Source organism: Eschrichtius robustus, chromosome 14 (assembly GCF_028021215.1).
Source record: "Eschrichtius robustus isolate mEscRob2 chromosome 14, mEscRob2.pri, whole genome shotgun sequence".
NCBI lineage: Eukaryota > Metazoa > Chordata > Mammalia > Artiodactyla > Eschrichtiidae > Eschrichtius > Eschrichtius robustus.
The window spans coordinates 91,356,764-91,379,449 of record NC_090837.1 but is presented as its reverse complement, the minus strand read 5'-3'; the positions used below and the strand labels follow the sequence as shown (position 1 = coordinate 91,379,449).

General features: G+C 37.3%; 1 long non-coding RNA gene and 1 other non-coding gene across 2 annotated transcripts in view; one reads left to right on the top strand and one right to left on the bottom strand.

Moving 5' to 3' along the window:
• The first annotated feature begins 11,786 nt into the window (after positions 1–11,786).
• LOC137776768 (uncharacterized) overlaps positions 11,787–22,686 on the top strand; it is a 551,097-nt gene continuing 540,197 nt past the window's right edge. Inside the window, exon 1 of the long non-coding RNA XR_011076316.1 lies at positions 11,787–11,927. This is a non-coding gene — a long non-coding RNA (uncharacterized lncRNA). The remainder of the gene's footprint in view (positions 11,928–22,686) is intronic.
• TRNAD-GUC (transfer RNA aspartic acid (anticodon GUC)) lies at positions 18,851–18,923 on the bottom strand. Its single transcript has one exon. It is a non-coding gene; the product is annotated as a tRNA-Asp (tRNA).

Here is a 22,686-nt window from a genome sequence, read left to right as displayed (position 1 = left end):
CCTGCTATAATCCCAATGGCTTTCACACAGCTTCTTATGCCCACGGGTAGCGGTTGTAGCATTGAATTTGGTGATATAATTAAAGACAATAAGCCAATAAAATTAGCTAAAAACAAAATTGCTATTTCACTCTGTAAAATTTCTCTTGAGGAATCAGCAGTCGATTTTATAGAAGTCTGAAAATTCCAAACCATGCCTTTCTTTTTACAGAAGCCTAAGCCTTCTTTCCCCTGTGTTACATTTTAATTTAGAATCTCATGTCTTAGAACAATATTAAAATTTTGTGACTACTCTAAAATTGCATTTTGTCATTTTAACTTATCAATTTAGTATGCTTGTAGGTGTGTGTGTGTGAGAGAGAAATAGGTGAGAGAAAGCCATGTACTGACCTCTGTGTGATTCTGGGTAAATCCTCAAAAAACCATGTTTTTATGGATTTACCATTTAGAATAAACAGATTTATAAGTTGGTTTTCCATTTCTGCCTTAAAAATGCTGTGACCCAAGACTTTGAAATTCGTTCTGTGTTAGTTTTCTCGCCTCCAATATGAAGTAGTAATTTCACTAATTTTCACTGAATTCTTAGAACAACACAATTTATGTTTACAAGATGTTTAGGAACTTCTCAAGGAAAGTATTTCATGGTTACAAGATATAATTTTAGGATATTTTTCTTTGAAATTTACCCGTTGCTTAAAAAATTCCATTATTTTCTTGAGAATGGTTCTGTTTTCCTGTTACTTGATAATATATTATTTTCCTGGGTTAAAAATTTCTATGGATTATATTAGCAAATATCTTATTTTATGCTTAGGTTAATATTTCTTATTCTTTGGGGGAAATAAAACCATCATTTAATTATTATTTAAAAGAAAGTATTAAATATTTTCTAGGTATGCATTTTATTGAGTAAACACCGGTCTATTTGCTTAACAGGCAAAAGGAGTATTTGGTGAAAGCAGAAAGCAGAGAAAAGTTATTTTTAAGAAGAATAACAAATACTTTAATGCAAAAAATAAGTAAAAGAACATTTATCTTCCTACTGTATAGCACAGGGAACTCTACTCAATGCTCTGTGGTGTGACCTAAATGGGTAGGAAATCTAAAAAAGAGTGGATATGTGTATATATATAACTGATTTACTTTGCTGTACAGCAGAAACTAACACAACATTGTAAAGCAACTATACTTCAATAAAAATTAATTAAAGAAAAGAACATTTGTCTTGCACTAAACATGGTTCTACCCTGAGTATGCCACCAATTTTCTCAGTAATTAAAAAATCAAAGAAAACACGATAATGCCAATTTTGGTAGCAAGAGATAGATAAATAATAATTTAATAATTATTAATACATATAGCAATGATATATTTTATTAATGTTAATGATTAATATGGTCAAGTGAGATAGTCTCTATATAACCACTATAGGCAATATTAATAATTTTAATAAAAAGAAGAGGCATATGAGGAAGAAGAAAATAATATCAAGATCTAAATTCAATCTTGATAATGGATATTAAGAATTGAAGAGACAAAGAGTTTAGCAATGTTTTTTCTCTGGCTTTTTAAATAATCAGGAGCCATGTATACTTTAAGACAGGAAAGGAGTCCCTTGGAGACTCAACAGAGGGCATTTCAAAATATCCCACTGCTGGCAAAGTGGTGTGGTGAGGATTTGTCTTCTAACATTTGGCTGAGAATTCTAGCATTTTCACCTTGTCTCACAAAATTCTCCTCGATCCTGAGTAGAACCGTGTCTATTGTTTTGCCCCACAGTTCCAGCTGCCTTTGATGCTCTTGGCTACTGTGCAGTATTGCCTTTAAGGCAAATTATACTGCACCATATGTAAAATAAATTCCTGGGAAAATATTCAGGCTATATGAAATATGTTCAAAAACTGTTCCCAGTATCACTTATTCCTATCCCATTTATTTCTTAGTTGACTTTCTGTTGATTCTTATTTATTCTTCAGTTTCACTTTTGCCTATTCATTCCACCTTGAGGTGACCACAAAATGAAAGTTTATGACATTTATTAATTAATTAAACTAATGGAATTATTTTTACTCAGCAAAATTATTTATTAAAAAATTCATGTGTGAATTCTTCATCCGGGGATATGGAATAGTTGTACTTTTCCCTATTCCTCCTAAATACAACTAAAAATAGGGACATGATATATAAAACAAACATAAGAAGACTCCGAAATGTGGAGAGAAGAAGGCAGGACAGATAAAGACTCCAGAACCTGGGTAATGACATGGTCATGAGTTGTCTGGATTTTCTTTTTGCCAAATATTTCCTAGACTTTAAACTGAAGAAGCGGGCAACCTGGAAAAAGCGAATTGATGTGTGGTAGTGGGTGGAGGGAAGCTTGCTTTCTCTAGTCAAAGAACCAGAAAATGAACAAAATGGCAAGATACACAACTTTGAGACAATAACCACTCTATTTCAGCCAAAGAACACAGAAAAAGTGTCACCTTACCCCACTCATGCCAGGATAAGCCAGCCGAGTAGGGAGCCTGACACCTTTGTGAAGCTGTAGAGAGGTGTCCCAACATGCCCACCAGGGTGTGTCAGAAGGCCGAGGAAGGAGCTGGGACTCTCACCACCACCAACTGGTTTAAGGAAGCCCCTCTGTGGACTCACATGCCTCACCTGGCAGTAAGGAGGCGCCCTTCCCTTCAAGTAGAAACTCTACCCTAGCTGATCACTACCCTTTATACACAAACATCCTTTAATCTGCCCTAATCCTTTTATCCACACATAACAACTTATTATTAGGAAAGAGAAGAAAATAAACATGATAACATTCCAGTGGATAATGATGGACACCAGAAAGTAGAACTGTGAGTTTATGAAAAAGTTCCTGAAATAAATCAATATGTTGAAATCTACAATCTACATATTGACAGGGAATAACATGCGTCTGGGAAAATCAAACCAGAATAAACAACATTGATATATGTCCTAATGAAACCTATTGGTCTTTAAGTAAAGGAAAAAAGAATCCCTTACATATGCAGACAAAATATCCAAGGGAAAGAAAATCTGATAATTTTTAGAATTGACTCAATTAATTTTATGCCAGAGTGGGGACAAAATACATTTTAAAATACTCAAGGAAAGAACATGAGAAAAAACTGATTATATCAGTAAATATATATCAGATAAATGCAAATTAAAGCAGCATAGGTCACAGTTTTGATGACTAGATAGAATTGGGGTCAAATAAGCATTTTATAAGACAGAGAAGTACAGTTTATAGTACTATAGCATACAATTCATATTGAATCAGTTATCAATATGTACTCATGAAATAACACAGCAGCCACATGCATACAACATAATTTAAGGGATGTGAGGAGAGAGAAAGAGATTAAACCAACATCAAAAACAGGGGATTTAACATACTTGTTACAGACCTAAATAGATCAATGGACAAAAATTTAGTAAGAGCATGGAAGACCCAAACAACTTAGTCACTAATAGTTGATGAAGAAGGTGAATACACACACACATACACACACACACACAGAAAAGGCAGGAATGATAGAGAGAGAGAGAGATGGATGATGTGAAAAAAAATATGTTTATACATGTATTTTAAAATAACTGGGGAAATTTAATTACAGGCAGAATTTTAGGTGTTACTAAGGAATTCTTCATCTTGTTAGGTGTGAAAATGACGTTGTGGTAGTGTGAAGCTGTCTGGTTTTCAGAGATGCATACTGGAGCTAGTATTGAAATAACATGACAACTCCTTTAAACTACCTTTGCTGGGACGAAGTGAGAGAGTAACACTGACATATATACACTACCAAATGTAAAATAGATAGCTAGTGGGAAGCAGCTGCATAGCACAGGGAGATCAGCTCGGTGCTCTGTGACCACCTAGAGAGGTGGGATAGGGAGGGTGGGAGGGAGACACAAGAGGGAGGAGATATGGGGATATATGTTCATGTATAGCTGATTCACTTTGTTATACAGCAGAAACTAACACAACATTATAAAGCAATTATACTCCAATAAAGATGTTAAAAAAAAAGACATAGATAACACAAATATTCAATTATTCAATTATTCAAATATTCAAATATTCAATTCAAATATTCAATTATTGATAACTACTTTACACTGGCTATATGGGGGATTGCTGCACTGGTTAAATTCCAGTGTATGTCTTTCTAACTGTAAGATCTTATCTTTCAAACTGTAACCTTATTTACATTCACTCTTCCAAAGGGGTGGATATTTATACTGAAGCCATTTTTCAGTCTAAATATCCACCCCTTTGGACTGTTGTGGTTACTCTCTTAGACAGCAGGTTACCTGCACACATGGTACATAGGGTGATTTGCTAAGCACATTGCTTGTGGTGAGAGAAATTTCCAGGAAAGAAGAACAACATCAGGCTCTGTCTCAGGTTACACCATGGACTGTCTTTCCATTGACCTTTTCTTAGTATTAATATAACTTTTATTAGATTAAAGAAGACAGACACTTTGGTGCTGTGATGTAGTCCTGACTTTCCAAGCGGTACAGTTCTGTAGGCGTTTTGGCCTCTCATTTTAGTAGCTGAGAGTTCTCTGAGTAGATCATGAAAACTTGTTCCGAGTTTCAGATTCAGAGTACCTCAGCCTTAGAGCTTTAGTTCTGATTACTGCTTTGTTTTTTCTTTCTTTGTTCATGCAAGTTTACATTCCTGTAGGACAATGCTTACTGAAAATATCTGATGTAGGTCTGGGACTAAGGTCAAGGAGGTGAAAAAAAATCTGAGATTTGTTATTCTGTAGGGCAACGGCTAATATAAGATTAATTACCTGGGACGCCCAGCAAGGAGAAGCAGAAGTACCTCAGCCGGGATGTGAGTCAGTCAAGCCACTCCCGCTCAGCAGTGATGTGTGACGTCCGAGGATCATTTCTGAATGAGGGCTCCATGCTGCCATCTGAGAACTGTTTCTGGCTTTGGGGTCTTAGATTTTGGGAGGAGGCTAGACAGGTGGAGTAAAGGCAGGCAGAGAGGGAGAAAAAACTAATAAAAAAATAAACCCCACCCATTTAAGAAGTAACTGCAGAAAAACATAAGGGAAACTAACATAAGAAAGTAAGAGCCCCGATGCAACTTGCTCTGAAAAGATAAACTAAGGAAAGTAATCTAAACCTGGCTTTAAGAACGGTTAGTATCCTTGAAGAGATAACATGAAGAACATGTGATGAAATGATAAATGGATGTGAAAAGAACCAAATGGAAATTCGGAAAAAAGTTTTGTGTATAAATAAATCTTTCAAAAGGCAGGATGCCCTCTGATTGGGTAGAGTTAAAGAGACAGGTAGTGAATCTGAAGGAATTAGAATGAAATTTATACCAAATGTGGTGAAGATGGAGGAAAAGATCAAAGTAATGAAGAGGCTCGAAGGCAGGGGGGTGATAGATGGAGAAGCTCGTATATAAGTCAAACAAAAGTTTAAGGGAAAAAAATAGATTTAAGAAAGTTGAAAAGAAATAGAGACTTGCAAAAAGCCACTGTAAAATACAAATTCTTGTGCTTTTATGTGAGATAAGGACCAACAAGCATTTTTGGCTCCAACACTGTGTAGCCCTAGGCTATTCGAGGACTTATGTCAGATCTGTCCCCAGGCTCAGACAGAGGGAACTTTCCCCCTCAGGGGCGTCTTCCCTACCTCAGTTTTGTTAGGCAAGGGCTCCTCGCTTGTCCTGCTTCTGTGTGCCTTGGAGAACTGCAGAATGATTTGACATTGTCAGTTTGAACACTGACACCAGAAGAAACTAGGAAAGTAGGCAGTGTTTCCAGTCTGGGTTCTTGACCCCTTTATCCTTAGACCTAGGATTCACCCCTGTGTCTCCAATGCCCACAGAACCACAGTGAAGGGGTATCATTGGCTGGACTTCCTCCCCTTTCCCCCTTCTTTTCAGGGACTTGGTTTTCTGAAAAAGTGTGGGGTTGTCTTTCCCAGGCTTTTACTTTCTTGAATTCAGACTAATGATCCACTCTAGCCAAGACTTATTAATTGCTCCATTCTCTTCCACATTCCCTAGTCCTACATTCTGGAGATTCTATGTCTGTTTTTATTTCCGTAGCAGAAATAGGCATTTCTGACATACATCATGGGTCCCAGTACCCAGAAGCTTAACATCCATCCTTTAGATAATAGGGGCACTCACATCTCAGGTAATTAATGGAAGAACTTTCCTACCAGAGCTAGTACTGGGAAACTTTTTCATGAGAGAAGGGGGCCCTGCTTATCCCTGCTTCTCAGGGAGCTGCTGAATCACAGCTGCCACACCAGCTTCCAAGTCTTAACAGAAACCTCCGGATCCAGCTCCTCTCTTTGCTTCTATTCTCCGAGGCAGTCAATGTGACCTCCTTCTATTCATCCTCCCAAATTAGTTTCACTAACAGTGAAAGTCCGCAAGTCCCTCTGGCCTCCTGTGAAGTCAGAGTTGCCCCTGCAAGGCTTCCCTCTAAATCAATGCAGTAGCAACTTCCATTCCCCTGGGCCTGATTTTTCTGAATTCCAACACACTGTGCTGTGTTTTACAGCTCACAAAAGGTTTGTACAAAATCTCAACACACACAAAGAGGTCTTTTCTCCTTGCTGTTGATGTATCGTGAGAGAGTTGACTTCAGAATCCTGGCAACGTCTCACATAAACAAATACCTGCCCCAGTCCTGCTGGTCGTTCACCTAGAGACCAAGGGATCTGTTGGTTGTGACCATATATAATTCTTAATGTCAAGACCCGCAAAAGTTTGCATGAATCCATGCCTCCTCCAAGGCCTGTCAGCTCTCTTACATTTCAGCAACCTCTCTAATTAGAACTCAAATCCTCTTCTCTTGTCTCAGAGACCTGCATGCTATTCTTTTTACCTAAAACCTTTACTGCAGAGTAGTGGACACTGGGGCCTCTGTCCAGACCCCATCTTCAGGGCTGATACCCCCATCTGTTGCTGACCGCTCAGTGCTGAGCCCCTCACTAGGAATTACCCTCAGTCATAGATAATCCCCGCCTTGCAATGTGGGCCTGCTCCCAGGGGTACTGTGGTCAATGACTGCTTCGTATGGCAGAAAAGGCCTTGCTCTTTGCCTCAATTTGGGGTAATTTGTCATCTCAGCTCCCAAGTTCCCTCTAGGAGCATCTGAAGCTTCAGCTGTAATCACACTACAAGTTGATTTTTCCCTTTTCCCGGTACTACCTTACTCATTCCCTTACTGGGGTAGTCCACAAAAACACCCCCAGGGAAGCCTTCTAAATGGAATTTTCCATCTCAGTGTTTATTTCCAGGGAACTCAGTCTGAGACAGGTGGTATCAGAAGAGGTGACCCCGTCAAAAACAGGAAAATGGAGATGGGTCACTTTCCCGTTAGCAGGCGGGAGGAGTGGCATGGCTGGTGGTAGATGAAGTGTTGGTAGCCCACCACTGCCGTAGCAGGGCAGGGGGTGGTGAACTGGCTGCTGCAACGTCTCCGGCACTGCAGAAGTAAGAGAAGAGGGAAGTGGTAACTAAGGATTATGGAATTGGGTGACTGCTGCTAAGCATCACACCTTGTGGAGAAAGATAATGACAGGCTCAGAGTGGTTAATCAGTAGTTCAAGGCAAAATGGGAAAGTCAGATAAACTTCCTGATAACATTTAATGAAACCCTAATATCCTGCAGCCAGAGGGCAGATGGAGCAGAGGAAACCTCAAGGTCTAATTAGGAGGGAGATTTAGGGTCTAATTGTGAGGGTAGTGGAAGTTTAAAGATGGTTGAAATAGCCCCAGCTAAGCTCCTATACCAAGGTCGTGACCTTGAAACTTGAAATGGGGAAACTGGGTAATGCAGGCAAGAGCCTTTAACAGTATATGTGTCACTCTTGCCCCAGGACTATGTTAACTCCCCTTCCTTCTCTCACAATATAGTGCACAGGCACTTGGACCATCTGGATAGTCTGCTGAACATGTTATTGGTCCATTATACCAGTGCCATCATGCTAGGTTAATCACACTACATGGGCAAGAAGTGACAAGTATGTTGGAGGTCTTGATACTTACACTACAGAGCATAGGAAAAAAACCCAGTGACAATTCAGGGTCCTGCCACATCAGTGAGGTTTGTAAGAATTCAACAGGTTTGTGGCATGTTGGGCTTTCCTTCCCAGGTAAGGACAGATTATTGCATCTGACACCACTCAAAACTAAAACAAGGAGAAGGGAGTATGATAGATCTCTTTGGGTTTGGACTGCAGCACATTTGGCATGTAGACATTCTGCTCCAGGCTATTTAATGGGTACACAGTAGGTAGCTAGGTTTGATTGGGACCTAGAAAAGGCTAGGCAATGTGAGTCCTTTGTTCCAGGAGGGCATTTGAACTTCTCCCAAATGTAATTTATTGGAACCAACTGGAGTGAACATTTTAGATGGGGCAAATGGTTCTCACTGGAGAAGATAAAGCATTTTAACTATTTTGATATTAGTCTATGGCAATTTATTTGTTTTCTGGTTAAGAGTGACCTTCTTTTCTTCCTTCCTTCCTTCCTTCCTTCCTTCCTTCCTTCCTTCCTTCCTTCCCTCCCTTCCCTTCCCTTCCCTTCCCTTCCCTTCCCTTCCCTTCCCTTCCTCCCTCCTTCCTTCCTTCCTCCCTTTCTTTCTTTTTTTGAAACAGATCTGTGAGTGAAAAGTTGGAAGAAACAGCTTCACATTTAATAAATATTCTCTCTTCTGCCAAGTAAAATTTTTAAAAGCCCCTCTTACTCTTGAGAGTAAGGGAGGGAATGGAGTTTGGTTTCCTTAACTAAACTCTCAGGAATTCTATGGGGACCTGTTTTATTTTACATGTTCAGAAGAATTTTTATTACTCTTGAGAGTAAGGGGAATGGAGTTGGATAAGAAAACCAAACTCTGAGGAGTTAGCAGGGACTGTTATTTTACATGTCAAGGGAAGGATTTGTGTAAGTTGAGGTATTGCTTCCAGTTTCTCACTCACTGATCTTTTGTTTGAAAAGCAAGCCCTTTGGGGATCAGTGGAGTAAGGAGACAAACTTGGTTGATTTAGAGTTGTCCTGTGTCTACTTAGCTAAACTGGAACTGCATTTTCCAGAATCCCCTTCTGTGGGTGAACAGGGGTTTCCCTCTTCTTTTGCATCGGATTTGGGAGGAAGCATCAGTCGTATCTTGCTTCGATGCTGGTGCAGGAAGCAAGGCGCTGCTGCTGCTACTCACAGGTTGCCATCTGTCACACTTGTTATTTGTTACCTTGTGCCTACCTCAGCTCCCACAGACACCCCCTTTCTGCCTGTCTGACTTCAGGGCCAGGTGGATGATGTGATGCTGTTGGAGGCAGTGAGGTCTTGAGAGACCCACGTACTTTTGTCCTCTTGGTTTCCAGCTCCTTTTCATAGTTTTCTATTATAGAAGAAGCATATGTTTGTTATAGAAAATTTGGAACATACAGAAAGCTAATAAAAATAATCATCTGTGATCCCAATGCCCTATCAAATGTCTCAATATTTTCATATATATTGTCAATCATATATGTGCACGTATACATGTATATATTCATAATATTTACACTTACTTAATTATATAATACTTAAAATATGAGACTATATACAAAAATGTATATGTTTACAGATTCAATTGTATTTTACATATTTAATATTATATGGTATATTATTATATAATATAAAATATATAAAAATGAGACTATACACATATAGGTATATGTATAACGTTTCAAAAAATTGGAGGCTATATTGCACATATAGTTATTTAATTTGCACTTTTCTCATTGCAATTTATTATTAACATTTCCCCAATTCCTTAAATATTCTTGAGAGTTTGTTTAAATAATTGTATACTGTTTCATCCTTTACTTACCCAATCATCAATTGAGTGGGTATTCATACTCTCTTATTTTTTTCTATTACAAGCAACACTAATAAAAAACTTCTGTGTAAAACTTTCTGTAGGTCTGTGTTTGTTTCCTGAGCATAACTTTCAGGAATTAGAATTTCTATTTTAATGGGCATTTTTTTTTTTTTTTTTTTTTAATGCTCTTGATACTTAAGACTAAGTCGCCCTTGTTATGGACTGAATATTTGTGTTTTCCCCAAATTCACATGTTGAAATCTTCACCCCCCCCAAGGTGATGGTATTTGGAGGTGGGGCCTTTGGGAGGTGATTAGGTCATGAGGGAGGAGCTCTCAGGAATGGGATTATTGCCCTTGTAGAGAGACCACAGAGAGTTCTCTCACCCCTTCCACCAAGAGAAGACACAGGAGAAGATGCCTTTGATCCAAGAAGTGAACCCTCAACCAGGCACTGAATCTGTTGGCAACTTGATCTCAGACTTTCCAGCCTCCAGAAATATAAGAAATAAATGTTTGTTGTTTAAGCCACCCATTGTACGATATTTTTGTTACAGCAGCCTGAATGGTCTAAGATAGCCTTCCAAAGTTTCACCAGATTCTACCATATCCAGGAGCATTTTGACAGTTCTCCCTTTCCTAAAACCCTGGCCAACGTTGCTTATAATCAGTGATGTTTGTCTGGCTCGCTCTGTGATGGTGAGGGGTGTGGACTCCGGAGCTGGGCCCCTCTGGAGTCTGAATCTCAGCCCTGCAGCCTGTGTGCTCCTCAACAGTTTATAATCTTCTCTTCGTGTTTCCTTGTCTGTAAAATGTGGACAGTGATAAGAGTACTATGAGGGTTAAATTATATAGTCCATGTAGAGCTCTTAGAACAGCACCTGGCAGAAAGCCCATTGTCAGTGAATGTGCATTATTACTCCATGGAAAATGCTATCTTGTTATTTTACTTTGCTTTTTTCCCCCTTTTTACTATTACAGGGCTAACAATTTTTCATATGCTTATAGCTCACTTTTATTTCTTTTGATAGTTGTATGCACATGTCATTCTCTTTTGTATTAGTATGTCCTTTTTATATTGAAAGGTTTCTTTATACAAAGAAAGACGCAGACAGTCTGATTATCACATGTATTATATTTTTACTTACTGCGCCCATTGTGCTTTACTTTGGTTAATGTTTGTTTGATTTTATTTAACGTTTTATTATTTTTATTGGACAAGTAACAAGTAAAACATAGTAACTTCAAATATGATATGTATTTCATCTAAAATATCTGGCTTCCTTTCGTCCTCCCTCACTCCCTTGCTTGACAGGTTATATCAAAGTAAATCAAAATATTTATTATATGAGAATTAATATGTGGTGAAATATAGATAGACTTTAGTACTGTAAGTTACAACTGCATTTGAAAATAGTTTGGCAGAGATCATATAGCCATAAATACTTGGAGGGTTTAAGGCTTGTGATGAAATTATCCTGGTCAGCAAGATAAGAAGAAAGAATAATCGGCTGACAAAAAGTGAGATAAAGACTAAGACAATTGTGTTTGCGGATAAACTAAGGACATAATAGGGTTTCAGTCCAGTGGGAACAAGGTTCCGAAGGATTAAATTGTGAAGCTTTCAATGTAGCTGCTGTGGTCATGGTCTTCTCCTCATGATGATGGCAATAACATGCAAATGAAGTCAAGATTAAATACATTTACATAGTGCTACCTTGAAGAAGTATTTCAGCAAGTTTTGTAGAGGAAAAATATTTGAGGTTGAAAATAAAAGATACTGTGCTAAGCTACATATTTTAGACTTCCTTAAAATCTTGGGTAATGGATACAACAATTAAAATAACTGTTTTATGTACCTAGGCTGCCTCATCTGTTCTACTTGATGTACATGGCTGCATAGGAGAAAAGCCCGGGACTGGGGTTGTCCCTTCTGTAACTTGGGTCCTTGGATTGTTGGCAAGGGTAGAAGTCTACTGCCTCTACTGCTCTCCCCAGCCTTGCTTCCACCAGCAAAATCGAATCCCTTAAAATGGTGAAGATTTAGACAAGTAAGTTAACAATATGTTGCAAATACTTGTTTTTCCCAACTTCCATTTGTTTTTATCTTCTTTATAGTTTGGTAGCTGTTTTTTATTTATTTATAAGTTTATTGTTATATTTCAATTGTACAGAATTTCCATGTGTGGTCAAATTTTTCTATATACTGCCTTTCTTTATGATGTCTTTCCTTGGTTATATTTTTCTACTCTATGATCATTTAAGTGTTAGCCTATAGTTATCTCTATGGTTTCTGTTTCTATAGAATCTCTATATTATTATAGTTGAGTGTTAAACTTTGAAATCTTTAATGAATCTGGAAGTTAGCTTTATAATAATGAAAGGGTAATTTTATTTTATACCCTTGTATATCAAGTTGCCCTTAGCATCTTAAATGCCATTCTTTGTTCACAAATTTGAGATGACACATTTATTATAAATTAACATACATTTACACTTGGGTATTTTTTTTTCCCGGTTTTGTTTCTATTCTGTTGCTTTGATTTTTTTTTCCATTTGTATTTTTCTACTGCGCTAGAATAAAGAGGAACCCCTGCTTCAATATTTTAGTTGTGTAACCAAAGGAAAAAAAAAAACACACTCTTTTGAAGCATACCTGGTGTGCACATAAAATGCACAGATTCTCGGATTAGTTGCCAGGAATTCCTACCCAAAGAGTCTGGGGTGGGCCCTGAGACCTGCACTTTTCAGAAGTACCCAGATAATTTCAATCTAGAGATTCATGTGACCAAACCTTAAGAAATTTGGGCCAAAGTTTGGTTGATTTTTATAAATTAAAGTATCTATTGGAAAGAAATATTTGACTTTATTCTGGAAACTGATTTTATGGCTGAAATTTGACAATAGAATTATTTTATGATTTATTTTGTTCCAAATAAGTTGTTTTGACATAAAGGATATTAGCCAATTGCCATTCTGAAAGTAAAATTGACTCCAACCTTAAATACAAGCTCCCTTGCATCTCTACCAACAACGTTAAGGCCCGTTGATTTTAGTACATGGCTTGAGGAATGGATAAAAATGGCTAAAATACATCATTTAGCATCTTTTAATAGTTGTCTGTAGGCAGTTGTGAGAAGAATCCATATGAAATACAAGCAGAGATGTGCTAGGCCTCCAGAGAGAAATTTTAGAGCAGCTGAAGCTCCTGAGTGGGGTGCAGGTGGGTAGCAGCTAAAAAATGACTGGTTTTGTGTTTGTGACTGTGAGCCAATGACAAAGTTAGGTTGATGTCAGACAGGTAGCAACTTCCACTGAAAAATTTAAATTTTTAGAAAAGTTAATAAAGTGACTCTACAGTATATGTGAAATATGTGAGTAAGCTATACTTTCAACCATGAAAGAGAGTAGAGTTGCTGAAGAACTAGCTTTTACAAAGAAGTCTAGAAGAAGATATCCAAAATTAATGAGAAACAGAGAGAGAGAGAGAGAGAGGTTGAGAGAGCCCACTCAGAGCAGGGAAGCTGGAGAACAGGCAGGTGCATCCCTCAGTAAAACGCAGCAGTAACAGTCCAGCATACACTATTGTCAGAGCCAAGCTGTACCAGGTAGAGTTAAACAGTCTAGGCAGACTTTATTGCAGGCCATTGCAGTTGGTGTCACGATTATTGCAATATGAGAGAGATGAACTCTGCTGAAATAAAGGCAGGAGAGTTTTGCTGGAAAAGCCCTGGAGGATGTGAAGAGAGAGGCTGGCCAATGTGCCTAGGCCATCTGTCTTTGCTGTTAGGCTTCTGCCTCCCACAGTGACTGGGAGATCTTTTTTGATGACGACATTTCGGGAACAACCTCCCAAGTCCTTGTGAAAGAGAGTTTTCTTGGTAATACCAACAACAACAAAAAAGACTTGATGTGTAAATGATATATTTTGCCTTTTGCTATATCCCTTGAGCATCTTTGCAATAAGCATCAAATCTTAGTTGTGCTAACTGCTTTCTCTGTTTGTGATCTCTCCATGTAGTATTCCTTACCCTCTTCCCACCCCTACCTTCCTACCCCATCTACCTTCGTAATAATATTACATTTCCTTGTAAAGTGCTATATTATCCTTTCTTATATAGACCCTGAAAGGTTATCCTTACTGCTTAATTATCTATGCATTTAAAACAAATAATGTAATAAGCAAGTATTTGATTCACAATTGCCTCAAATTCAAATCAGAAAAAGAAAAATTTCTGTAGAGTCCTATACCCTTGGGATGGGAGAAAAATGTTCTCCAAATCTGTGTGAATAAATTTTTTGAATAGCTTTAATATTTACATTTTAAAAAGATATTCAGTGTTGTTGAAAGAATAATGATTGCTGTAGAGCACTTCTAAATACACTTGATACTTAATAAGCTCCTGTTTTTGCTAGCACTAACCTTGATATGTCTTTCAGTAATTTAGCAAAGGGTTCAATGATTGATTATGGAATAAGGGAGGTATATCTTAAATACTTCTCAGGGTTACTTAACAAGTAACAAACAAACTAGTGACAGAACATATTTCAGTTTAAATAAGTACAATGCTTAGAGTGCAATGACACAGGATAAATAAATCTTTCTAAAAGTTTCTTTAGTTGCCTCATTTTCTTTAACTTTTCTACTTTAAAAAATCACTTGAAAAATTGCAATAATAATGCATGCTTATTACAGCAACTTAAGCAATGAAGAGAAGTTAATAGTCTCTCCTTTATCAGTCAGACATGCTTTGGAATGCAAGTAACAGAAAACCGAACTAACAGTGATGCATAGAAGTTTATTTTTCTCATATAAACAGAAGCATTTATGTAAGCAGTGGCTGGTCTTGATTATATCTCTGCAGTTGTGGGGGGCTGTTTCTCATGGTTGCAGTACGATTGCTGAAGCTCCAAGAATCATATTTGAGTGTGTAGCAGAGGAAAAACAATTTTTCCTCTGCTCTTCTTAGTTCTTAGCAGGGACCCCTGTAATAAAAGACAGATAAACAAGATAAAAACAAATAGAAGTTTATTAACATGTATCAATGGGAGATACCCAGGGAAAATGAATAACTCCTCAAGACAGCCTAAGCCACTGGCTTAAATACCATCTTCAGCTACTGATAAGAGGAAGAAAGGTGTGGGGCGATAACCAGGAGAAGCTGGGTTAAACGTGGGTAGGGTGTGTTGTGCAGATTTAAGTCTCTGCTTCTTTCACTGATGAGTTTCCAACGATTTACTCATCCTCTTCCTGGTACAGAGAGGGAGGAGACACCCCTGCAAATGGAGATTTCCCTTATAAATTTAAATTTTCCCTACAAAAGGTTTACTTCTATGCTGCTTCCAGAGTTTCTGCTATGTATGCTGCTTCTCAAAATAATCAGCTCCAGGTGATCCTTATGAGTCATGTTTTGGGGTGGCATGTTCTTCTCCCCTTCAAGTTTCAGGCAAGAAAGGAGAGAGGGGAAGGCAGTGCCAGCTGCCTCTGTCCCTTTCATTCCAAAGGCAAAAGGTTTCTCAGAATTCCCCTAGCTGACCTTCCCTTTGCCTCACTGGCTACACTTGATTACGTGGGCAACCCTAACTGCCAGGCCACTGGGTAGGTTAATACCTGACTTTTCCAGTGGGGGGAGGGAGAGGAAAAAGGTAGGAGTGACTTTTGGAAGACCTAACCTTTCTTTCAGTCCTGCTCTCCTGCTGTTAACCCTTTAGTGTGTAGCACTCTGCTTTTATATATATGAAACACACATATGCACACTTCTAACATTATTCACATATATTACATTTTATTAACAACGAAAATGGGATAATATTTGAGACATTACTTTGCCACTTTTTTCCCTATGTAATGTTTTATCTATATAATATAAACAAGGATCTGCATATGTATAGATGGTATATTAACAAATATATTAGTATAGTATGTAAAATATATGAGATATAACATGCATGTGTATATATATATATATATATATATATATATATATATATATATATATATATTCGTGTGTGTATAGAGAGAGAGATATATATATCTCAAAGCTTTCCAAATCTGTGTGTCTACATAAATGTACGTTTATTTATTTATTTATTTATTTTTTTAACATCTTTATTGGAGTATAATTGCTTTACAGTGGTGTGCTAGTTTCTGCCTTACAACAAAGTGAATCAGTTATACATATACATATGTTCCCATATCTCTTCCCTCTTGCATCTCCCTCCCTCTCACCCTCCCTATCCCACCCCTCTAGGTGGTCACAATAAATGTAGGTTTATTTATATATATATCTATATGTGTGTGCATGTACATATATGTGGAACAACAAACATTTGTTTTTATGTATGTGTTCTATATGTGTGTGAGTATATATGTATTATACATGTATATACATATATATACACATATATACTTTTGTAGCTTCATCCATCTGTGCAAATTTTTCACTTCTCTAAGTAAGATTCATTACATTATATATTTACATCAAAAGACATAAACATTATTGCTTTTAAGAAATACTAAAAAGATTGTAGCAAGTTATACCTCCACCAGCACCTTGTGAGACTTTCTGTCTCTCCGCACTTTGGTGTCAGATAGTCAGGATATCTTAATGACTGGCAATCTGATGAGGTACATCTGCAGATTTATTATACACATTTGCAAATGATGGAACCAAAGCTAGGGGCGGCTGACTGACTTGCTCAAGGTGATAAATTACTGAGTCAGGCAATTCCTTTCTTGTTTTGTTTTGTTTCAGTTTAGAATACTGGTCCATTCTGTTTCTACACAAGTGCATGTTATCCTCAGGTACCTGTGATTGTTTTAGGTCTAAACTTGTTCTTCACATTTTTCTGTTTTTAAATAAAGAACCATAATTTATTCCATTCCCTCTTTCTCTAAAAGAGCAGAGCCCATCAAGACTGTACCTCTCCTTCCTTCACCTAAATCCTCTTCTCCATAATGGGTGTGGATTCTTGTCTTAATTCAGGTATCTGAGAAAGTTTGCTTGGATGTGCATTCCAGCCATGACTCAGCTTACTACGTTGCTGTTCTGTGGGCAAAATTGACTCGATCCCTTTGCATTCGGTCAGCGTGCTCTCAGACTCTGTGGTGTGCAGAACATTTGAGCAAGTCTCTCCCGCCTTTAGGGGTACACTTGCTGGGTATTTACAGATTAAAACCGCCATAGGTTGTTACAGTTAGTGATGGGATAAATAGGCTGAAAGAATATTGTTTCCCTGATCCCAAGGCCTGACACATATGGAGTATAAAATGTTATGTCAAGTTGCTGGTTCGTGTGCAGACGTTTTGTACACACAAGGGTTTCTCCATAGGCTGGTAATCGAAGGAGCAGTCCTTCTGCTACTTTCTCTGGATGCAGAGTAATAACTTAGCTCTCCTAAGAGTTTTCTTCCTTGCTTATATGATGTTGCAAAGGTTAATTCTATAGTGCATGCATGGTCTAAGTGTAATATTCTGATATATATTATTTTCCTGTGAAAAAATTATTTACACAAATGTCAAATGCAGGTTATTGTAAGAGTATTGTAAGAGTAACCACCTCAGATTAGAGACACTTCTTTCTGCTTGAATTTCTTTAGCTTCTCTATCAGTTGCAAGTCAGGAGGAACCACATATATGAGACCATAAAGATATCAATTTGCAGTTGCTCCATCTCCATCTCCCTGGTAACAGCATCACTTACTCAGATGGGGTCAAAAAACTGGTGGGTTTTGTGATTGTTACAATGAAGGGAAGGTTATTTTTTAAAATCTGGTATGTTATACTGCCATTATTATATCATTAAAAGTTTAAACATGTATTAGAAAATAAGTACTTCTTTACATGCCAAAATATCATGCAAACATTTTAAAATTTAAAATTCCCAAGTTATCGATATACTATTTCTCTCTACTCTGTAGGGAAACAAATCCAATTTATAATAAATGCATTTAAGAGTACGCTGTTTTTGTATAAGTTTACCTAGTGACTCATGAGTGTAATTGTACAGCTTTTGTAATGAAGAGCATGTTTCGTTTCACAAATACAATATGAAAAAATCAATATCCAGTTCTATTTGCAAAGTGATGCATGAAAGAGCTTCCAGATTTATAGAATTTCAAAATTCTAAATTACATTAAAATCTTCAAGTCTAACGATCCCCATCCAAAGCAGAATTTTCTCTACAGTATTCAATTTCTGCTGGATTATTTTGAGGGACGGTCTTTATATAGCAGCTGATTCCAATTTCAGGAAGTTTAAAGTGCTGGAAAGTTTTATTTTTGCTCTGTCAAAGTTGGCTTCACTGTATTTCTACACATTGGTCCTAGTTCTATTCCCTGGAGCCTCACGAGATGTATTTCATCCTCTTTCCTATGACAGTCCTTCAAATATTTGTGAGTAATTCTTCCCATGAGATATTTCTGCTCCAGCTAAACATTTCACTTAATTAAACCTTTCCTCATATAACAAGTTGTCTAACTCTTTTATCATCATGGTTACCCATCTCAGCACACACAAGCTTATTTTTTTTTAATGTTATGACCAACATTCATAAATAATGTTACTGATTTTCCTCACAGAATGTGAATCAGGCACAGTGTAGTGAATGAATCTAGGAGTTAACTGCAAACAACATTTCAGATGATGTCTGACCAAAGAGAATATCCCAAGCCAATAGCTCTCTTCATCTGAACATTCCGCTTTTATCAATGTAGCCTAAGCCTCCTGCATCAGCTTTTAGGAAATTAACAGTAGAATGTAAGTTCATACTGAGTTTTCAGTTGTCTAAAAGCTGATATTTAATGTTCATAACTCAATGATAGAAATTATAGCAGTCTAATAATCATGTTCCAAATTTCGACTTATTTGCTGGATAGAAAATCAAGGAATTTATGTTAATATTAAATGCATATATGAAGTTCCTTTTCTCTTATTTACTTTTTTGGCTGTACCGGACAGCTTGTGGGATCTTAGTTCCCCGACCAGGGATTGAACCCAGGCCCTCAGCAGTGACAGTGCGGAGTCCTAACCACTGGGCCACCTGGGAATTCCCTCCTTTTCTCTTTAAATCAGGAAACCACCATTATCTCCACATAAGTAATTTTTATTTTTAACTTAAGTAGATGATTTATCCTGTCGTTCATCATATATTTATTGATTGATTCATTTTGTAGATACTTATTGAGGTGCTACTATCTGTCAGATACTCTGGCTGATGCTGGGAATAGAATTGTGAACAAAAAATAGATATTGTTCCCTCCCTCAAGAAATATATATTCTAGAGTATGCGTGAGAAGATTGACATTAACTGAGATAATTATTGATAGTCTTAAGTGTGGTGCAAGAAATAGAAAATGCGAGGTGACTGGGACAGATTCTAATATATTGCCAGAGTTAAGTGCCACTTTACTAGACTAACACAGAGGTAGTTTATATTTTTTCATGATAATTAACATTAACTAAAAAAGAAAGAATATTGCTTATGCAAAAAGTTACTACAATTCAATGTTAACATTTTGTTTAATATTCTTTATCTGTAAACTCTTTGAGAGAGGCACAAATCCTGTGTTTTTAAAAAAATAAACATTTATTTATTTAACTTTATTCAAGTAAAACAGATGGCAGGGAGAGTTTGTTATACCCTATCACCCATAATCACGTAACACTGAAATGACCATTTAAAACCTAAATGCGTTTCTCTTCTTTAAAACTCATGCGTGGTGACATCAGCAGGAATGGAGGAATGAGGATCTTCAAGAATCCCTCCTCCATTAAAGCCCTGAGAATATGGGGACGTATTTCCAAATCCATGGTTTTCAGAGCTTTAGAAATTAACCAAAGGCTTGTAGAAATCTGGGGAGCATTTATTTAGGAAAATTAATGAAGAATCTCTGTAAGATGGTGAGTTTTGTAATGCATTAACTTGCTCTATACCCATCCCCTTCTCCTCAGCTATAAGATAGCTTTGAAAACCAACAGCCCACTGTTATAGCAAAAATCAGCAACCTGACATTCACTGGAAGGGACAGAATGGGTTTGGAGGTCCTTCAAAGCCTCATTCCCAGGTAATTTCCATTATTTGGCCTGTCTGGTAGTTCCCTGGAAGACCACACTTGCAAGCTCCTTCTTTATTTGATCTAACTCAGAGATCTACCAGTGTGAACTGCCTTTTCCCCAGGGTGGCATTTGTCAGAAAACATCAGCAGCCATTGTTCAACATCAGAGCTGCTTAAAGCAGTGGATAAGAGTTGGGACAAGCAATAGGCTAACCAAAAAGTTGTAAATCTTGCGGGTAAGATGTTCTCAGGAGCTTCGAACAGCTCTGACAGATTTCTGGAAATCTAGAAAGTCACACGCATGTATAGGACTCTACACTTGCCCTGGACTGTACGCGTGTTCAGGAGAAACTTGAGAAGGACATAAGCTCTCTGGCTGCCCTTGGGTTTTTGCATAAGAGCAGGAAGTGAAGGCAAAGGCAGCTGTCAACTGTCTGTCTGTGTTAGAGGCATGCCCCACCACTCACAAAGAGCCCCTGGGCAAAGACTGGAATACTTAATGGTTCCAGACACTTAAGGAAGTCACTGTCTAATAATTAATTGACCACTAAATGAATCAAGAAGATACTCCACTGACCACAGATGACAAAGAATACAGACTTTACAGAATTAGTGCAGAAAATCACTAACAAAACAAACAGCAAAACCACAAAGACAACAACACCAGCAACGATAACAAACCCTGGAAACAGGAGAGAATCTGCTCAGGTTTGTCATATTGTTATTTAAAATGTCCAGTTTTCAACTAAAACAACAAAAATGTAAATGCGAAAACAGGAAAATATGTCCCATGTAAAAGAAAAAAAACAATCAATAGAAACTGTCCCTGAGGAAGTCCAGACATTGGATTTACTAGACAAAAATTTTAAATCTGCTATTTTAAATGTACTCAAAGAAGCAAAGGAAACCATGTCTAAAGAACTAAACGAAGTTATGAGAATGATGTATCATAAAATAGAGAGTATCAATAGATATTATAAAAAGTAATCAAATAGAGATTCTGGAGTTGTAAAGTATAAGAACTGAAATTAAAGAAAAAAAAAATCACTAGCAGACCTCACAAGCATATTCCAGCAGGCAGAAGAAAGAATCAGTGAAACTGAAATAAGTCAATTGAGAATATCCAATTTGAGGAACAGAGAGAAGAAATAATAAAGAAAGATTATCAGAGCCTCAGAACCAGTGGGGTGACAACAAGTATATCAACATAAACATAATGGAAGTCCCAGAATGAGAGAAGAGAGAGAAAAGCGCAGAAAGAATATTTGAAAAAAAATAGTCTGACAAATTACCAAATTTAATGAAAAACCTGAATTTACAGATCTGAGAAGCTTAACAAACTTTAAGTAGAATAACTGAAAAAAAGAATTGACACCTAAACACATCATAATCAGGCTGTCATAAGCCAAAGAGAGACTCTTCAGAGCAGAAAGAGAAATGACCAACTAATTATGTACTAGGGATCCTCAATAGATTAATAGCAGGTTTCTCATAAGGCCAAAAGACAGTGGGATGACATACTAAAAATGCTGAAGAAAAAAAGACTTTAGGTAAGAATTTTATATCCAACAAATCCAACCTTCGAAAATGAAAGAGAGATTAAGACGTTACCAGATAAACAAACAAAAAATTTAGAGTTAGCCACTAGCAGAATACTAAAGGGGGTCCTTCAGGCTGAAATGAAAAGACACTAAGGAACAAATCAAATCCGTGTGCTGAAATAAAGACCAGTAAGCATAACTACACAGGTAAATATAAAATACAATATAAAGGTATTCATTACTGATATATCTCTGCATCAAAAGACATAAACATTATTGTTTTTAAAAGGTACTAAAAAGATGGTAGCAAGTTAGACCTCCCTCAGCACTTTATGTGACTTTCTTTCTCCACACTTTGTCTAGCATTGGAGAGTAGTGATATTTTATTGATTGGCAATCTGATAAGGGACATCAGAATGTCATATGGTTGGAATCATACAGTGTGTAGCCTTCTCAGATTAGCTTCTTTCACTTAGTAATGTGCACTTAAGTTTCCTCTACGTCTTTCCATGACTTGATCATCTCTTTTCAGCACTGAGTAATATTTCATTGAATGTACCACAGTTATTCTCTTCACTTACTGAAGGACATCTTGATTGGTTCCAAGTTTTGGTAATTATAAATAAAAACTTCTGAAGCTTTAGTGTATAGGTCTTTGTGTGAGCATGAGTTTTCAACTCATTTTGGTAAATATTAAGGAGTGTAATTGCTGGATCATATGGTAAGAGTATGTTTAGTTTTGTAAAAAACTACCAAACTGTCTTCCAAAGTGTCTGTACCATTTTGCATTTCCACAGGCAAAGAATGAGAGTTCCTATTGCTTTACATGCTCACCAGCATTTGGTGTTGTCAGTGTTTTGAATTGTAGCCATTCTAACCGGTGTGTAGTGATAGTTCCCTAATGACGTATGATGTGGAGCATCTTTTCACATACTTATTTCCCATCTGGATATCTTCTTTGTTGAGGTTTTTGGTTTTTTTTCTGGTCCTTGGCCTATTTTTAAAATTGGGTTTTTCTGTTTTTTTGTTTTTGGCTACGTTGGGTCTTTGTCGCTGTGCGCAGACTCTCTCGACTTGCAGTGAGCGGGGGCTACTCTTCGTTGAGGTGCGCGGGCTTCTCATTGCGGTGGCTTCTCTTGCTGCGGAGCATGGGCTCTAGGCACGTGGGCTTCAGTAGTTGTGGCACACAGGGTCTAGAGCACAGGCTCCGTAG